Source organism: Gymnogyps californianus, chromosome 2 (assembly GCF_018139145.2).
Source record: "Gymnogyps californianus isolate 813 chromosome 2, ASM1813914v2, whole genome shotgun sequence".
Taxonomy (NCBI): Eukaryota; Metazoa; Chordata; class Aves; order Accipitriformes; family Cathartidae; genus Gymnogyps; species Gymnogyps californianus.
The window spans coordinates 63,586,189-63,604,349 of record NC_059472.1 but is presented as its reverse complement, the minus strand read 5'-3'; positions in this window follow the sequence as shown (position 1 = coordinate 63,604,349).

Here is an 18,161-nt window from a genome sequence, read left to right as displayed (position 1 = left end):
GATTCAGTTCTAGTTTGACTTGTATAACCTTGCCTAATGAAGAAACAGAAACATTTCTGTGTTTGGTGGTTAGCCAGTGTAACAAGCATGATCAGCTGCATTCTGTCGCCTTTCTTGCTGACTGCTGATGGTGACTGGGATCCCTTGAAATAATGTTTTAACAAGCGGTCTGGATGTGATGAATGCCAGAACAACAGACACTGAAATTCATGCTGCACAGACAAGTGGCCAGTCAAGATTTTCTTTTGCCTGAAGTTAGACTTTGAGACACGACCTTTAGCAAGGAAATGGTAGCTCAGTCCCAAAGTCCTCTCAGTTTTTGGCCTTACTGCTAAGCCTGTAAACGAAGATCTAGAATTATTCTGGCTGCATGGATCCTTTGAGAAGTGCAGGTATGTTCTCTGACTTGCTGTGAAGCTGCCAAAGTCAATGGGCACTCAGCAGCCATAAAATGGTAACAGTTCTGTCACTGCTCATTCTAGCTGAATTTTTGTTGCATTTCCAATGTGTTTTTTTTTTTAAAAGTAAAGTACTTCCTTTTCTTTAAAAAGCAATTTCAATTTTTAAAGCATTTGAATGTTTTATAAAATTGAATGTTTTATAGAAAATTCTGGTGTCACTATTGGAAATGAAACAAGAGAGTATGCTGTCCCTACCCCCAATACTCCAATCTAGTAGCCTGAAAGTTTACTAACTGAATTAATGAGGAAGAGGGTAAGTCTTTAGCAGCACTGTCAACCTAAAAAGTGACAGAAGGTATAACAGAGTTTCCTCAGGCTATCGCTAACTTATTTCTGCTGTTCATAAACAAGAATGTGTATGTGCAGCATACCCAAGCAAATGGTGGTTCTGAGATCTTCAAAAATGGACATAACTGTTGCAAGAGCTGTTCTTGCACATCTTCACTGAAGTTACAGCACCATACTCTTGTCCTTTCTGAAGACATGAAGACTAAGAATCCATTTTTACCTCTTCAGGTAGGCCTGAGATGGACCTAAACCTGCTGTAGTATTATGCCATGTGTACACTGCTTTAATTTCAGCTGACAGTTGCTTTTAGCTTGCACAGCAGAAGCAAATTCAGTAGTTACCACCTGTATAATCAAACCTGGAAAGTTACACGCGGCTTCACTCAAACTTTCATTTCTTCATCTCCCATCTTCCTTTCTTTGTATAAGTGAGGACATACACTGAACCTCCACAAAGAAAAAGGATGACATTAGGTAACTGCACTGGCCCTTTTCATGAAAGAAAATATCATCTGTTCCAAAAATGTACATGTTTTGATAAAATCTTCGGCTAATCTTCTGCTAAGTCCCTTTTTATATAGCTGGCGCAAAAGGCGGTAGGATGAGTTGCATGTCCCACTCTGCGATAAAAAATTCTTGCTGTATAAAAGACAATTGTTAGAACAAACAGGAAAAATGGAGGCAGCAGTTGAAATCTGATCATCAAAATACACAACTGGTCATGACACTAAGCCTTACATCACATTTTTCTCTTAACGCCTCAGGATTTCTTGCAGCTGCTTTTAATGATTTTGTTAGTGTTCCATACTGAAGACAGGACAATGTATTTGTTGTAATTGCATCATTTATCCAAGTAGTAGGACAATTTCTGTGAGAGAAAGTATAAGCACTTGTAAGTGGAAAAAAATTTAAAAGCTAAAGATTTTACTTGTATTTGTGTGCACTTCAGGGACCAACTCATCCAAATAAAAAGAGAGTAACCACCACCAGCTTTTAAATGTGTATGTTTAAGTACTCTGCAACAGATAGAACTGTAATATTTTTAAAAGAGTGATTTACTTGGTAGGCAAGCATAAAAACAGTACTTATGTTTATTTTATTGCAAATATAATAGTGCTCATTTAACATAATGAGTTTAAATTGCATTGAAAAGGAATCAGTATGAAAGAGTGATTTAATGAAAGGGCTTTTATGAGATTATTCCAACAGTGGAGGAGTTGTCTTTTTAATAGAACTACATCTAAATGTTAATCCTGCCATTTGTCATTGTTTTGCCAGATATCTGCTGTGTACCTAAATGCTTTCCTATTCTGTGTTCTTGATTTTATTTTTAATTTTTTTTTGAAAGACGTAAGTGGAAAATGTCTTCAATGAACAATTCGTTAATATTCTTGGACACTTAATGTGATCTTCTATTGATATAAGCTGGAACTGTGTTGGTTTATATCATCTGACGAATTGTCTTTAATTTTAACACTGCCACTCTGGAATCATTGCTCTTTACTGCAGTTGGCTTACTTTAGTGGGGAACTAATAGCAGCTATGTATTTCTGAAGTCTTTGTAGTGTAGGCTAGTAATCACAGTATTTTTCTTCAAACTGGCCTTTCAGTTGTTTTGGGTTTTCTTCCTATCTCTTTGCAATTGCTATTAGAGAACCAGCTCTACTTTCATAATGCATTTCTGTTCCAAAGCGCTTTTGATACATGTGATTGAATACAGGAAGCAGTTGTATGGTGGATAGCCTCATCACAGATATTTTTTTTTCCCACCTGGCCTCTCTCTCCCTGTTTAGCAGGCATGTTTTGATTTGCATTCATCCATTAGATATTTAGGTATAGTCATGGTTTTGTTGAAACTGTTCTCATTGTCATACGCTTGCTTTTAGAGACAAGAACTGCCTTTTTTTTTTTTTTTTTTTTTTTTTTAGTTCAGCTACATGGCTATCTGATGCTAGTGACTGAATACTTAGCAAAAATATATGTATAGTATAATAAGGATACCATGAGCTGAAATGGATTCATACTGTTTCAGATTAAGAATCTAGACAAGTGATCAAGTTGTATACTTTAAGTATATCTTAATGAGTTACCGTCCAGCAACAGTCATGTAGTAGCCTACCTTGTATTTACCAGGTGTTCCAACACATTCAATTAGAAGGAGATTTAGGTAAAAGCATTTGCTCTTCTGCCTGTCTGGAATATTACTACAGCTCAGCTGATATGCAGTGACTAAGTTGTGATAACTGAATCTGAGCTCAATAACTGCATTAGAAACTGCACGGATAAAACAATGTTTCGAGAAATTAGAATGAGAACAAGCAATGGGTTTTAATCTCTGTTTGTGGGTAGTGGGTTGGAAGGACATTAATATGAGAAGTTAGTTAAATCCTGTCATTTTTTCCTGTCTATTGCTTCCACCATAAATCAGAATGGGAAATGGTGGCAACAAGGATAACTAGTGAGTTGTGTGTGGTGAGGAAAGATTTATTGTACTGAATGTCAAAGCATTGCTTATTCTGTTCTTACTTCAAATTTTAAACCATTTAGGAATCTTTCTTATGCTGTGCCTCTTTTGAAATGTCCGTGAAAAAGGAGTAATACAACTGAAGCAGCATTAATACAAAGTAGTAGAAGTGTTTATAATAAAGTTGAAAACTGTAAGGCTTTTAAACACACCAAAGAAAACTAAAATGGGAGTTATTCTTTCTAGGTTTGTTTATCTCCTTTTGAAGAGAAACGAACCTTTTGAAGGGAAATGGCACTTATGAGTCAGATACTGATCATATATTAGTAGGTAGAATTACTTTTGTTCTGCATGCAGACCACTTGGAATGCATGTTAGTAATTTTTTCTCTCCTGGATCAGTCATGCACAAAGTTAAATTCAGCTGTCTTGATGAAATCTTATCCAAAAAAATGCAAGGTGGGGAAGAATGTGTAACAGCTGGATTATGTCCTGTTTATTCACTGAAATACCATAGATCAGTTTAGTCTGCAGGGATTGGAAAGTATTTAACTATTAAACAAAAAAACACCACCACCAAACCCCTCAAGCTAAGGCAAATGCTTAGCTTATCAGAGTTCAGTATCATCAATATTTCTTCTGTACCAAAGATAAAAAATACATTTTTACAAATATGCTGGAAGAAACCTCTTGATGTTCACAAAAATCTGGAAATAATGACTAAAGATAAAAAAAAAAATCTATTTAGAAATACACTGAAAACTCTTAATGTTCGGAAAAATCTGGAAATAATAAAGTTAGTATTCTTATTTGTGATTATCAGTGGTTCTTTGTTCATTGTTATCTCATTTGTTTTATAACACCTTGATTTACAATTTTCCCTTTTTTTTTTTTCTGTTAGAAATTTGCAGAGAGGTGTCTGTGTGTACCTAGTGAAAATGTTTAACAAAAACCTTAAAAGAGCGGTAAGGTGCTCTGAAACTAAATCATTCTATTCCAAGTTTGCTACCTGTATGATATGGTAAGTAAAAGAATGTTTTTGAGAAAAAAACCCCCCGTCATAGTAACTATACCACATGCTCACCATGGCTTGTTCTAATTTTTACACATGTATATAAGGATCTTAAAATTTCAGTTTTAATTCTATTGTAGAGTAGATTTGTAAGAATGGAATATTTGTGCATGAGGAAAGACAGAACTTTGTAATGCTAATGTTATGCTATCCTGAAAAGACATTTAATGAATAAGTAATGGAATAATACAATTACTTAGTAATTTTTTTATTTCAAATTTTGCATCTACTTTCACATATTGTAGGACATATGGTAAAGACTGAATTGGAAATACACTGTCTTTAGGAAGTAGTAGAAGTAATTGACAACCTGCTACTTTTTTTAATCTCAGTATTTCAGTTTTACAGCTTATATACATTCTTAAAAAAAACCAATGGAACAAATGTACTTGCATGGACAAGCCATTAAGTTACTGAACATGATTTATGTTTTGCTCTGGGACCAGCAGATTTATGTCTGAATCCTACCTCCTGTTGTGTCTTAAGCAGGTGATATTCTAGTGTTAACAATCCATTTTCTGCTTCGCTTCTCCCTCCATGGTATCCTGAAGAAATTGATTATATACATATTTTCAAAGTCCCAAGCCCAATTAAAGATTTGCAACACTTTGCAGAATAAAGATTCATCTGATGTGAAATGATTGATTCAGCAAATTGGAAATTAGGCATGTGACCAGTCTGAGACTGCTGGAAGTGAAGCTTGAGGTTAGGATAGTATAACAAATCTAGCAAGGTGTGGGACTGGGGGGGAGTGACATAGTAGTAGTCAGTTTCCCACAGATAAATTTATGTGAACAGACTTTGATATGTACAAAGCATGAGCAGAAGGCAGTTATTTTGGCCTTCAGTTTTCACTAATTTTTGTATCTGTGTAGGAATTTGTGGAGCTTAAGGATTCTTGCCCAATTTACTCAGTATTCCTGAAGGATCAAACCTCAGGTATTGGACTCCAGTTTTATGCAGCTGGAGACCTCTACATGTGGGTTGGTTTAGGATACTCTTTAGAACTGAAGTGCTAGTTAACCTGTCTGTTGTTGAACTGTATATGAAAAATTTTGCAATTTTTTATGCAGCTCTGTTCCATTAAAAGCCAGCCTGCAACAGTGGGTTCTTTCTCAAAAACATGAATTCAAAAGTTGTCCGTTACTGATGAGTACATTCATACATTGCCTCATTCTCATTAGCCAGCAAACAAAACTGGGAAAAACCCAGGGCCACAAAGTTTATCACTTTTGAGAGACACAGGCTTTTTTCCTGGCATCTCCCCACAATGACTGTTTGCAAGTACAGTGTAATCTCTAATGTACTAGGGGCTTTCCATTTAAGTTACTAAATACACTTATATGTGGAATTTTAATTTACTGTCACAGAGCATTCTCTGAGATTCTTCTGTTGTGCCTTGGTCCCTCATTTTGCACCTGCAGTAATTTTGTGCAAATTGTGTACAGTATATTTCACTGCAGAGAGGAAGATGTCTGCAAATTTTAAAGTCCAAAGAGAGGCCCATCTGCAAGTCAGACTGCATATCCGTATTTGTGTTACATGGGACATTTATTCCAGGATTTATTAAAACTGGAGTTTTGGTTCGTGCTTTAGCTCGGCTCTTTATGTTTATTCCTACTAATTCAGCAGTAAGGATTTCCAGTGTAGATGTCCTTTATAATCTCATGTCTCTATGAGAGCTGAAATAAATTATCTAGCAGTGAAACTGGGCAGAATTACATTCAGCAAGAGGAAGAAGATTTAAGTTTTCTGATTTGTGTTGATAGTTTTGCCTTGACTATTAAAAATCTGATTTAAGCAAATGACCTGTTTCCAATTAATACTTGGATATTAGCATAAAAACAGTCTTGATTCCTGCTTTTTTTGCCAGAATTTATATAGAAGCTAATTCTCAGATGTTAGCAGACTGCCCCAAATTTATGACTGCTTGATCCAACTGAAAATAATGCATGCCATTTGACTGTTGTAGCAGCTACTTGTTCCTTTGAGATTCTTCTCTGAAAAAGTAATTTTTTCTCTTTTAGAGATAAGAATAACGGAAGTTGATTTACCCCTTTTGTCCTTCATTAATAATTTTTGCAAAGCTTTCATTACATTTATGTTCTCACAGTGTAGACATACTTACCTAGGTAGAGAGTACGTGTGTATCTGTGTGTGAAAACTTATTTATAACTCCAGGTAATCATAATACATTTTCTGGCTGTGAATAATTTGCTGCCTCCTTTAAACCTGCAATTTGAATCTGTTTTCAAGGACTGAGTTTTTGTAAAGTTGTTTTTCAAGACCCAGAGATGATTTTAAGACATTGGATCTCTGCTGCGCCGCCCCCCCCCCCCCCCCCCCCCCCCCCCCCCCCCCCCCCCCGCTTCCCCTCTCTTTTCTTTCTCCCCCCCAAGCCTATGTCACATCATTGTAGCAAATTTCAGACAGGACACTTTCTCATTTTACTCCTTTTACTGATTTCTCCCCCCCCCCCCCCCCCCTTTTCCCTAGCCCTATGGAAGCACGCACCACCTTTTACTAACTTTGTTGTGCATTTGGCATTCCAGGCAGCTCCTGTGTACAGCAATCTCATTCCTTTCATTACCTTTTCTTGTTTCAATGTAATATATAAAATAACACACACTAACTTGCACACAAAGTCTTGTTCATAGAGAATGGCCCATGACAGTTCACTCTGTTTTTCACATGGGCAGCAGCTGGCATCTGTGCAAGGTCACCTGCAGTTAAGCCTTCATTTTTCCTACTGTTAGGGTGCTTCTTCTCAAGGCACCAAAATAGCTGGTAGTCTGGCTGTGCTTGTAATCTGTTTTCATTGAATGATTCTGTCTTGCATATGCTTACCTGCTGTCTCCTTTCCTCTCCTGCTATATGTATTTCTTGTACAGGTGTTTGTATGAGGAGGCAAAGAACTTCTTTACTACTAAGGGGGTATAGGGTAGGCAACATAACTTTTAGGCATTGGTCACTGCCAGTGTTTCCTGTGTAGCAGGCTAAGACTTGAACTGGAAAGCAGCACTGAGTTCTGCTGTCTTAGAGGAAAATGAATGCTTCCCCCATGTACCTCTTTCTTTCCCATTAAGGTAGTGAAAGACTGTAGTAACAGGATACCTACCCTAGGTAACTTGCTAAGGTGCATAGAGGCAGGTGAGATAAATCTAAGACCTTTGAGTCCACGAACTTTCTTGCACCACGGTAGAACAAAGAGCTTGCCAAGGAGCTTGTCATGAGACGAGTCCCAAAAGAGAGATGGAGTTTGGGTGGAAGCAGAAAGTCGGTGTGGATGGCCCATGGAACCCATTGGTTTGTTGTAATCCTTATGGAGAGGTGAATTTCTTTTATTTCCAGGATGTCTCTCACAATGCAAAGTTTACCCATGAGCAATTTACTGAGCAGTAATTTACTGGAGTTTTGGACTAGCCCTTCTGTAATTTAATTGTTTTGCTGATGATACCAGTCTCCTGTGCTATGGACCACTGTTGAGGGTTCAGGAAATGCAATGTAAGGCTGGTACAACAAATGTAGCCGACAAATGGTAATCTTTGCAGCTCCTCCTTGGAAACTGCAGCAGGAGACTGCAAGAAAAAGGTCACTGTATGTAATGGCACGTACAAGGGTTGCAGCTGAAGGTGGAAAAAAGTTCTGTACTTCAGGCTTCAGCCTCTACCTCTTTTTCTTGTTTTCCTATTGCTTTTGTTTCTTTACCTGTTTCTTCCCATGCTTCTTTACCTGTTTCTTCCCACACTTCTTTACATCAGATACTGCCTCTGTCTTACCTTCCTCCAAGTGGTATCCATAGAGGGAATCAGAGGGATGTCCCTTGTTCATTTATCTGCTGAATATTTGGCAGGTTTGCTGCTGGGAGCTGCCAGGACCTTTTTTAGCTTCATCAGTGTCAGGCAAGTGGTCTGGCCACATAGTGACTACAATAAATCTTGTTTGAACTCTTCCCACAAGTATGGAACTGAATATCTTATAAAGGTGTGGGGCAATTCCTGATGACCTTGATGAAAACAACAGTAGCTGCCCACTGGATTAAAGCAACTGAGAGACAGAAGATTCCAGTATAATATAAACTTGTAGACCAGCAAAGTTTATACAGAATGTCTCACACTGGTAGCATCTGCTTACTACTGGCAGAATTGGACAGGTTATAGAACAGGTTTCAGCCATTTGTAAGGAAAATGTGAACTGAAGCATGAATTTAATATGTATAGTAGCTGCAATCTGGCAACAGGGACTTAGTGAACTTTCTAGCCATCTGTTCTGTAAAGGACATAAATCATAAACCAGCACTTTTCCCTGCCACTTTCACTAATGCTTATTTTCACAGTAGACTCCCATAACTTTGTGACAGGCAGCGAGAGAAGTCATAGGCATGTGAGATTTGTCTTGGCTAGTAGAATTTTCAGGGTGTAAAATAGGGAGTAGAGGAAGGAGAGGGTCCTTTTGTGAAAATAGTTGGCTTCACTTCTGTGGCGGCTTACTGATTCAGTAGAAGAAATTGCATTCTAATCATTTAGCCTTAAGAACATTAGCATGTAAGGGAGTTTAATGAGTTAGTTTAAACTGAAAGGAATTTTGTAATTTGCACTGAAATTGGTTAATCTTAGTCATTGGGTTTAAAAAAACTCCTGTTGATATTATGGGCAATGCTTTTCCTAGTTTGCATTTTAAGTGAATTTAAGGCTGTGGAAAGTGCTTCCTGTAGGCAGAGATATTCTAAGTAGATCAAGAATGGTGCAGCATGGATGGCACCTAAAGTTCATCAGCAACTTCACCCTGGGAATGTCACCTCTGGACATACGCAGGTAGCTCAGCAGTCATGTCCTTTCAGCTTTGCTGCCTCTAGAGATACTAAAGATGATGCAGCAAATTGGCATCATCATCATCCAGAAATTCCATCCTGCAGTAGCATAAACCTGCAGTTTCACTGCATTCTTCAGTTAACTGTGGGGAGAAACATGTTTTGACATGCAAGCAGTTTATGTCTGTGTTACCTGCTTTTCAGTTATGTGGCTGATCTTATCCTGCTGCCTTAAAGTAACTGTAAGGTAGCGTATCTTATCTGATAATGACAGAAGGCTATGTTGAATTTCTTTGACTGGATTTTAACCAGTGACTTGAAAGGTACTTTCTACTACAAAATCTCATTTTGAGTATCTATGCATACATCTAGTTTGGCTTTTTGGGAATAAAATCACCACCTGTTTCTCTCATTGTCCCAGATTTTTTTGAGTGAGAATATTGACAGAAGCATATCTGCAGGAAAGGGTTTGATCCCAGCAGGACTTATGTGATAAGCATAGTTAAACATGTAAGCATACATTTGAAAAGTCTGAAGTTCTGTCAGTACATAATTTGCTTTTTGTGTTCACATTTCCCTCATTGCCTTTATGAGAAGGTGTATTCCTGTGCTCATTGGAAAATTTCTTTGTCTTTCCAGCATTACATAGGAAGCACTATTCTTGTGTTGAAGCACCTGCAGTCATGTAACGTAATGGTAAAATGCATCTCCTTGTAATGGTTCCTAATCAGGTTACTGTGAAAAAGATAATTTTGTAAGGTCTCTCTCAAAAACTCCTTTTTTTTTTTTTTCTTTTTTTTTTTTTTTGGAGAAGTGAAGGTTGACGATTGGAAATGGATGCTGAAAAGAATTCTAAAAGTAGCTGAACTGCTGGGCCAGTTTTGCTGGGTTGTCTGAGCAAAGTGAAGTTCACGTCGTTTCCCTTTTCCCCCTTCCAGCCAATGTATCTTGAAACTGCAGCAGTAAATCTAGGGGTAGTCACGCAACTATCCTTTCCAAGTAACTGCTGTCCCCATGTGGTTACACTGATTAGCAATCTTTAGTTTGTAGGTCAGGATTCATTTGCTTATATGTGCTTCTTTATCACTGCCCTAGAGTCACTCATTGAGGAGCTAGTTACTGAGTGCAGTTCTAGTTCGTACTCATTGTTGACCTTTGTGCTTCTGCACATTTTGTCTTGAATAATGTTTTTTCAGTAGCAGTTTAACTACCTTCTAGCAGTTTCTGTCTCCTCAGTGAATTCTGTTCCAGGCTCCTTGTTTTTATTATGCCTGGGTCAATCCCAGTGTTTCCATACCCTGCTGCATTAATTTCTATAGTATATATGAAGTCACTTTCTTTGGGTGGAAGAGTCAGGATGGTTCCACTGTAAAATGTGCAAGTGGGGTCAGAGTTGGACTTTGCTGCTGAGGTTTGCATAGAAAATCGGCAATATTTCACTTCTTCTTAGTTAATTTCTATGGTTGAAACATCATAGTTCATCTAAACTGAAGCAAGAGATTGTTTTGAAATGTTTCTTATGCCAGCAGATCTTTGATCAATGAACCAAGAATCAACAGCTTGTATAGATTTTAAAACTCTTCACTGCCCGTGCTCTGCAAACGACTTAGATATTTGTCTTTGATATCGTAACAATGTTTTTGTCTAGTGCTCCTTTAGAACTGCTCAGTGTTCTGCACAGCAAGAAGTTGGATAGATTCAGAAAATGTTCTGCTTTACCTAAAAACCTCAAAAAGCAAAGTTTTTAGGGAGTAATGTGTTATTTTTTTGTTAAAAGTGTTATTTTTATTATAGGATTTGGAAGATCTGACAATTTGTATTATACCTCTGGCAGTGCAACGTTTGGCAATGTGGTTCCTTAGTGTAGATTTGTAGATCCATGTGCAGGTTCAAAGAATAGTATAGCTATGGCAACACAGGGTTAATGTGTTCATATAGAATGGTGTTCATACAGTTCTGGAACTGGAAGCATAGTGTTAGCTTGGGTATTCTGAATTCTTCTGCACAACACGCAACAAAATGTTAAATGATTTGATTTTTTTTTTTAAAAAAGCAGCCCCAAGGTTGAAAAACTGTAAGTGTTCTGAGTTATTAGAAAGTCCTTCTCCTGATTTAAAAAAAAAAAAAAATTAAATCTACAGGCTATAGTGCTTCTGGAATTATGTGCAGCATCTGAAGGTAGCCAAGAGCCAGCCTATTATGTATATGATGAGGTTAAATGAGACACAACTGTAATGTGACACAACTGTACAATATTTCTTATACCTCATGGACAAGGATAGTTCAGCTTGTGTTGAAGCCCAATAATATGGCAAGTGGGTGTTGTTTGCAGTAAGCAGATTCACCTTAAGTAGTATGCAATGCCACAATGACAGCTGAAAGATGATTCTAGCAGGTAGCAAGAAATAAATACTTTTCTGAGACAAGAAACAAGATGTGCATTGTAACAGCAAACTTCTAATAAGGTGGAAACTGAGGATAATTCATTATGGTGCTATGGAAAATGCTGTGGTTGCTGAACAGCTTATAAACTTTATTATTATTAGGAAATTGTGGTAATTGGCCGCAATGCTTCCCAAAAAATGACACATTCAATGTTCTAGTGTTAGGGACTCAGTGCATGCTGTATACTACATTCAATGGAGATGGTTTTAATCGGGCATTTGCGTGACATGATTTGTTTCAAATGTTCTATGTCGTGCATGTGAGAATAATTTATTTTAGCAGCTGGAAAATGCACTTGAGTCTGTGGTATACATTCATATGTAATTTTCTGTTTTCTTGCATGCTGATGGCATTTAAAGGTTTTGAATTGTTCACAGCAGTAGATATTCCTTCTAGTGGAGGTAGAACAACATTCTTGTAGACTCAGTTGGATCTCTTTAGTGCACCCTACTGGTTTTGGTATGTATTTGAATAAATGGATAGATATGGACAATGCAGACTCATGCAAACTCGTAATTATCTGCACTATGTGAGATGTTGTAAACAATATTGTCTCAGAACCCCATTGTCAGGCATCGTAGCACATAGGAATAAAGATAAAACTGCAGCACAAAGCAGATGCCTTTGGCCAACAGGGAAAAGGTGTATTTGCAGAGAACAAAAAATTGCATCAGAGAGAGGGGGATGACTCAATGGAAATATAATCATCTGTCAATCAAAATAACTGCTATAAAGGGAGTAATCTAATAATGTAAGTCTTTTACGCAGTCTTTGAGTTTCTTTAGTATGTGAATGCATAGTGTATCTTCCTCAGTGTCCTTTGTAATCTTTTCCCCACCTGGCAAAAACTAGAGAGGGGAAGAGGACCTGCCACTAATGCTGTTCTGAAGAACTGTGGATGTCAGGTTTATTTGTCTGTAGTTTCTGAATCTTGCTTGGAAGACTCTTTAAAATTTGCAGCATGATTTCAGTCTTCTTTTCTTCTGGTACAGAGGCAGTTTGACAAGGATTGAGAGTCTGAGGACTATATGCTACAGTTATTACCTCTCGTGTTATGTTGTTGGGTAGCAAAGGGGTGGGTGTGAGTGAAACAAGGGCCTTAGTGCCTGTAATATCCCCTGCTTGCCTAGGGAAAGATAAGAAAACTTTCCATTCTCATGAACAAATAGCAAATTTGCTTTTTTTTGATCTGATTAATTAATGGTATTGACTCAGTGACTTACTGAAGCAACACAAATATACCTCCTGAAATTTCAGGTAAACTTTTTAGGTGTGAGCCCACTTCTGGACTATGCCCGCTTCTGATATTTCTCAGCTACAGGCTGACTTTGAATGTTAAAACCATTCCTCTTTCACAATATCCCCTCCTTCTTCCCTCACCTCCTTCCCTAATTAAAACACTGGAATAGAAAAGAAGATTGCTGCCCTTCCTAATTTGATGTTCATTACTTGTAATCTGTGATTATAGCACATTTCAAAGTGTCTCCTGTGTGGAGAACTGTTTGTGCATGTGCTTGCTTTTATTCTTGGTTGCTAATACAACATATTTGATCTCACTTGAAGGATGATTTTGTAGCTTACAGAAGAGCTGATGTGAAATCTCACAAATAACACTTATGTGGGATTTTAAAAAAGCTGTACTGAAACCAGGCTCTGCAATGCCGTGGTACTTGCAACTGTCCTGCGGAATTAGGTTCTGTAAACAACAGGGTCCAGTCACAGCTGATACTATAGAAGCTACAGTTGCATCCTTTGGACTTACTAGATAAGGTTAATTAACAAAGTTGGGGCGGGAAACAAACACCATGTGCCCTCAAGAAAATACTGAGCTTTACTCTGAGAAAAATGGAAAGAACTTTGATTTTTAAATGGGAAAAATATCAGACCTAGGCTTTCTTACAGACTTCCTGTTTTATATAAGTTTTGATCAAAGCAATATACTGTACTTGCCATTTAAGTATTTATTACTTTGCTTGTAATCTCTCATACTTTATAATGAGAGCATGACAAACTTTGATTTTTCCTCAGTAATTGGGAAGATCCACGTTTTTAAGCATTAGGAAATGGCAAAACTTTCCAGATCTCTTTGACAAAATTCATTAGTACAATAATTCAGTGAAATGTCTGTATTTTGTTATTTTTTATATCAGGTGAAGGCCTGTATTACAAGAGTTTATTTGAAACTTCTAAAACTTAGAAATATTCTACATGCGCAGTAATATGCTGGCTGCTTAAACATGCATATGTTTTTCTTCTGTGAACTTGACCAGTTGAGTTTCTCTTGGCTTTGCTTGCTTTTTTTCAGAGTAAAATGAGTTAAAAGTGAAGGCATTCTGAGTGGCAATTAAGTTGGGCTTGCCAGGATGCTGGAGATGTAGAGGTGATGGAAATGTACTACTTACATCCTTTGTTAGTTCCAAAGTCTCAAAATGCAAACTTGTCACAAGCTCTCATGAGAGGTCACTCATGGAGTTTCTTGGGGAGGTATTTTCAAAATTATCAAAGCTGGATTTAAAAAATGAAAACCAAAATAATAGCCTACAGGATGTGGGTTTTTTGATGAAAACTTTGTCTATATTGATCTACTAAGGTTTTTGTCATAGTAATGTAGTATTACACTTTTTATAAGTTAAAAGAACTTAGAAAAATCCTGGCCTGCTGCAGTGAGCCCTTACTGAACTGTGAAGAGAAGGCTGGACTTACAAGCAAGGTGAAGTTTTTTCATAGCACAAAATATTTGTCTTGTGAATCTGTTTTAGTATTAGGAAACAGGAGAGCAGGCAGTAAGTTGGAAGGCACCTACAGAGAAGCTGGTAATAAACATTTTAAAACATGAATGGAAAGAATATATATGGGATGGTTTGTGTGCTGTAGCTGTACTAGTGAAATAATTCCTGTCAAATCCTCACAGTTGGAAGTAGTTTTTGAAAGAAGAAACAATTTTCTGCAGGATATGTTTTTTCTTTTAAAAGATTATTAAAAAAAAAGGCAAGGCAGTTTTGAAAGTACAGGAGCATTCAGTTAAGAAAGTATTTGCTTGGAAAGTAACTGCCATGGCTCAGCATGTAGCTACGATTGCCTACTGGAGCTAAATGTAAAATAATCAATTAATGGCCTTGTGTATCCTGAATCGTTACCTCCTGCAGCCCTTGTAAAGTACTCACTGTGATGGCAGCATTTCTGCTGGGTTTAGAGTCCTCAAGCACTGCTCAAATGCAAGAGAACCATCGGAGTGAAAGGGATATGTAAGCAGACAGACAGATAGCTCTGAAGTTGGTTTGACAGTATGGTAGGACTTCCTTCAGAGGTGGAAGAGGACTGCAGAAATTCCATTTATAGAGTTGTAGGTGAGACTCTGTCAGCTGCTCTCACCAATAAAACCTGGCTTTGGAAGTGCAGAACTTGGCTGCAAAACCTTGCTTTGGGCTGAATTTTAGTCTGAGTCTGACCTGATCTCAGAGCCCGTAAATACTTATTTTAGAGCCCGTAGATGCTTATTTTCTGCTGGTTTCTGTCAGACCTGCATAAACTGCATTGCTGCTTCTTGATTTTATTCCTTTCCTGTTCAGTTTGGTTTTTTTCCATCAGCTTGTGTAAACTTGAACTAAAGAGTCTAGTGTGGGTTTTGTATTTTTTAAATAGTTTAAGGCAAAAATCCTTTATCCAGTATCTAGAATTTCTGATCTTATAATTAGTGTCTTGTTCATGCATCACAATATTGTATTATGCAGTACCTATGTACCCTGTGCTGGTGCAACTTGTTTATTCAGCTTTTACTGTAATACCTGTTAAATTGTAGTAGCAAACTCTTTGAGGTAACTTACCATTCTCTCTTTTAATAAACTTGTGCCACGATATTTAAGGCACAAGTCTAATGTCTTACAAGGTGGCAGCAAAAGGCAGAATTTGTATTCCTGCACAGCATTTATTCCAGAAAAAGTAATAATTTCTGGCAATAAGAAAATGAAAATAATTAGATGTGAATTTAAAGACATTAGGGTGGTGGTCATGGGGGGGAATTGTTTGACTACAGTCCAAGTCTTTTTCAGCAGGCTGTCTTTGAGAAGTCTTTTTTTCTTTTTTTTTCCTCCCTCAACAGTGGCTAAAAGAGTGAGCTTTGCAGAGAGCAGAAGGCTAGAGCAAGCCTGTAATGATTATTTGACAGAATATTCTCCTGCCTGCTAGCCACTTTCACTGTAGGACTTCTAAAGCTGAATTTGGTTTCTATTCATTTAATAGATTGTCCTGTTGTCAGAGAAGTGTCTGTGGAGCATCTACTGTCATTGTGCCTTCTGTTGCAGATTTCTGAGTCTCTTGCTGCAGTGCAACCTGGGAGTAATTGCTCAAGCAGTACTTCCCACCACCTCTGATTTCAGCACTTCTCTGAGGAAAAAGACACCGACCTGATTTCCGCTGATATTTAAAGCCTCTCTTTTAAGTCCTCTGATATCAGTACATACACCCATGAATGGATGAAAAGAAAGAGATAACAATAAACATGCTCGAAAGCATCTTTCCAGTGAATGAACAGTGAAACAATAAATTATGCAGTGTGTGCAGCACAGTAGAGTATCCTGCTCATGTTCTGTCATTCTTTATTATAGTAGATAATTGTGTGCATGTGCAAGTAGAGCAAGGTTGAAATACTAGGTGTACCTTATATGTGCATTTTCAAGGAGAATGAACCCTGTGTTGAGTTACTGAACTTAATTAGGTTTCTGGAGGAAAAAGAATGACAAAAATGCTTTAATTTAGGACGGTGAACAGGTACATGAATTTCTTTGGTACTGAAGTCTACCATTTTTTCTAAGTAGTAAGTGCCATTAATGTGTTCGCTACTGCAGTGTTGGTTTATTTTTGTTTTTCTTTGCCCTGTGAGGATGCTTATAAACTTTTAAAGAATAGTAGTAAACTAGTGGTCTGATTTTACAACATGTGCATGCCCATGTCTAAGCACATAGGCTGTCTGTTAAAGTTAATGGTACCACTCATTTTCTGAAGTTACATGCGTGCTCTTTGCTGGATGGTTGGATGGTAGCCTACATCTTTCTGCTCAGTGGAACCAGGAAAGTGTTGCGGGGTGAGAGGGACAGCCGCAATCTGGCATCTGTGTGGCTCCAGATGCGGGCCCTATGTATCATTAAGGTTAAACAACGAAATGGAAGTCTTCCTTGCAAAAAGTTTCAAGTAGAAGGAGAGAGAACTTTAAAAGTACTTAGCATCTTTTGAAAGCAGTTGTAGATAACCTCACCTACAAGTTAGCAATAATTTACAAGTTTCCTGTCTTCTCTGAGCATATGATTTTCTGAGCCTTAAAAAACAAGCTGTGAGACATGGAGGAAGGAAGCATGAGACATATAGGTACATTGTTTTAAAGACAGCGTTGTATTTTTAACCTTAATTAAACTCAGAATTTCATGTTGCTGTTCTGCTAGAAACAATATAAGAACAACTAACATATGTTCCAGTTTAATGGGGTTTCCTTTGAAAACTATTTTGTGTGAGCTCAAGACAACCGTGCATTTGCTAGTCAAGAAATAAATGAACTGTCTTTCACTTGGATTCATTATTCTGCAGATCACTGCAATTGGTAGGGAAGATACAAGGCACCAATGCACTTTCTAACTGACCAAAAAAACCTCAGAATCAATTAATTTTTTAGACTAGGCTTTGTTGATTTTCTCATTATCAGTGGCATGCTAGGGTGCTGTGTTTATGTGTTTAAATTAACATGCAAATTTTACTTAAAGTAGTTTGAGTTCAAATAGTTCAAAGAACAACATTCATCGTAGTGAATTCTGGCCAGTCTTTCTTTAGGCCCATTTATAAAGAAAACAGCACACGCCCCTGTGTTGTGAAACCTGTTATTTGAGAGGAATTAATGGTTACTAGATCTTTTTTGTTTAAAACAAATAAAACCCCTACCCCAAAGGCTACACAGCTGCTTACTTGCTTACTGATTTGGGGGAAGAAATGTCAATGGAAGGGGTATTAAAATATTTCTTGAAACTGTTGCTGTTGTTTACAGAAATATTTTTTGAACTATTTTTTTCCTCTTTAGAACACAGTTGGTTTAAATGTCTCAAACAAGTGTTTTAGTTTGGTCAGATCTGATATTTACCTCAATTGCTTGTTTCCCTGATTACCACTAACAGGATTACACAGCCCTGCTTTTTCCTTGCAAATTAATTGTGATTAAATATGTATTAAAAGGACTTCTATTTTTTTCCTACCTGGATATGCTCTTCATCAGAACGTGAATTGCTAACTTGCACCTACTATTTTTCTTGCCTTTTAAAGAAAAAGTATTTAGCAGTCCTAGAAACTGAATTAACTAATTAGTCCTAGAAACTAATTAATGAAGCACAGAGATTCGTGGCAGTGGCAGTCGTGTATTTCTCCACAACAACCCACTACTGTCTTTGGCCTTACCACTGTTTGGAGGAGAAGGTAGTTGTCTCTTTGGCCTTCCCATTCATGGCTGCTTTAGCAAGTTTGCCAGCTGATTTGCCGATTATTTCCAAGTTTGATGATTATTTTTGTGATGTTAGCACTTGTACATGGGGATTTAATTGTAGCGAGTTCAGCAATCTTGTTTCAAATAGGTTTTTGAGCTCTCCTGC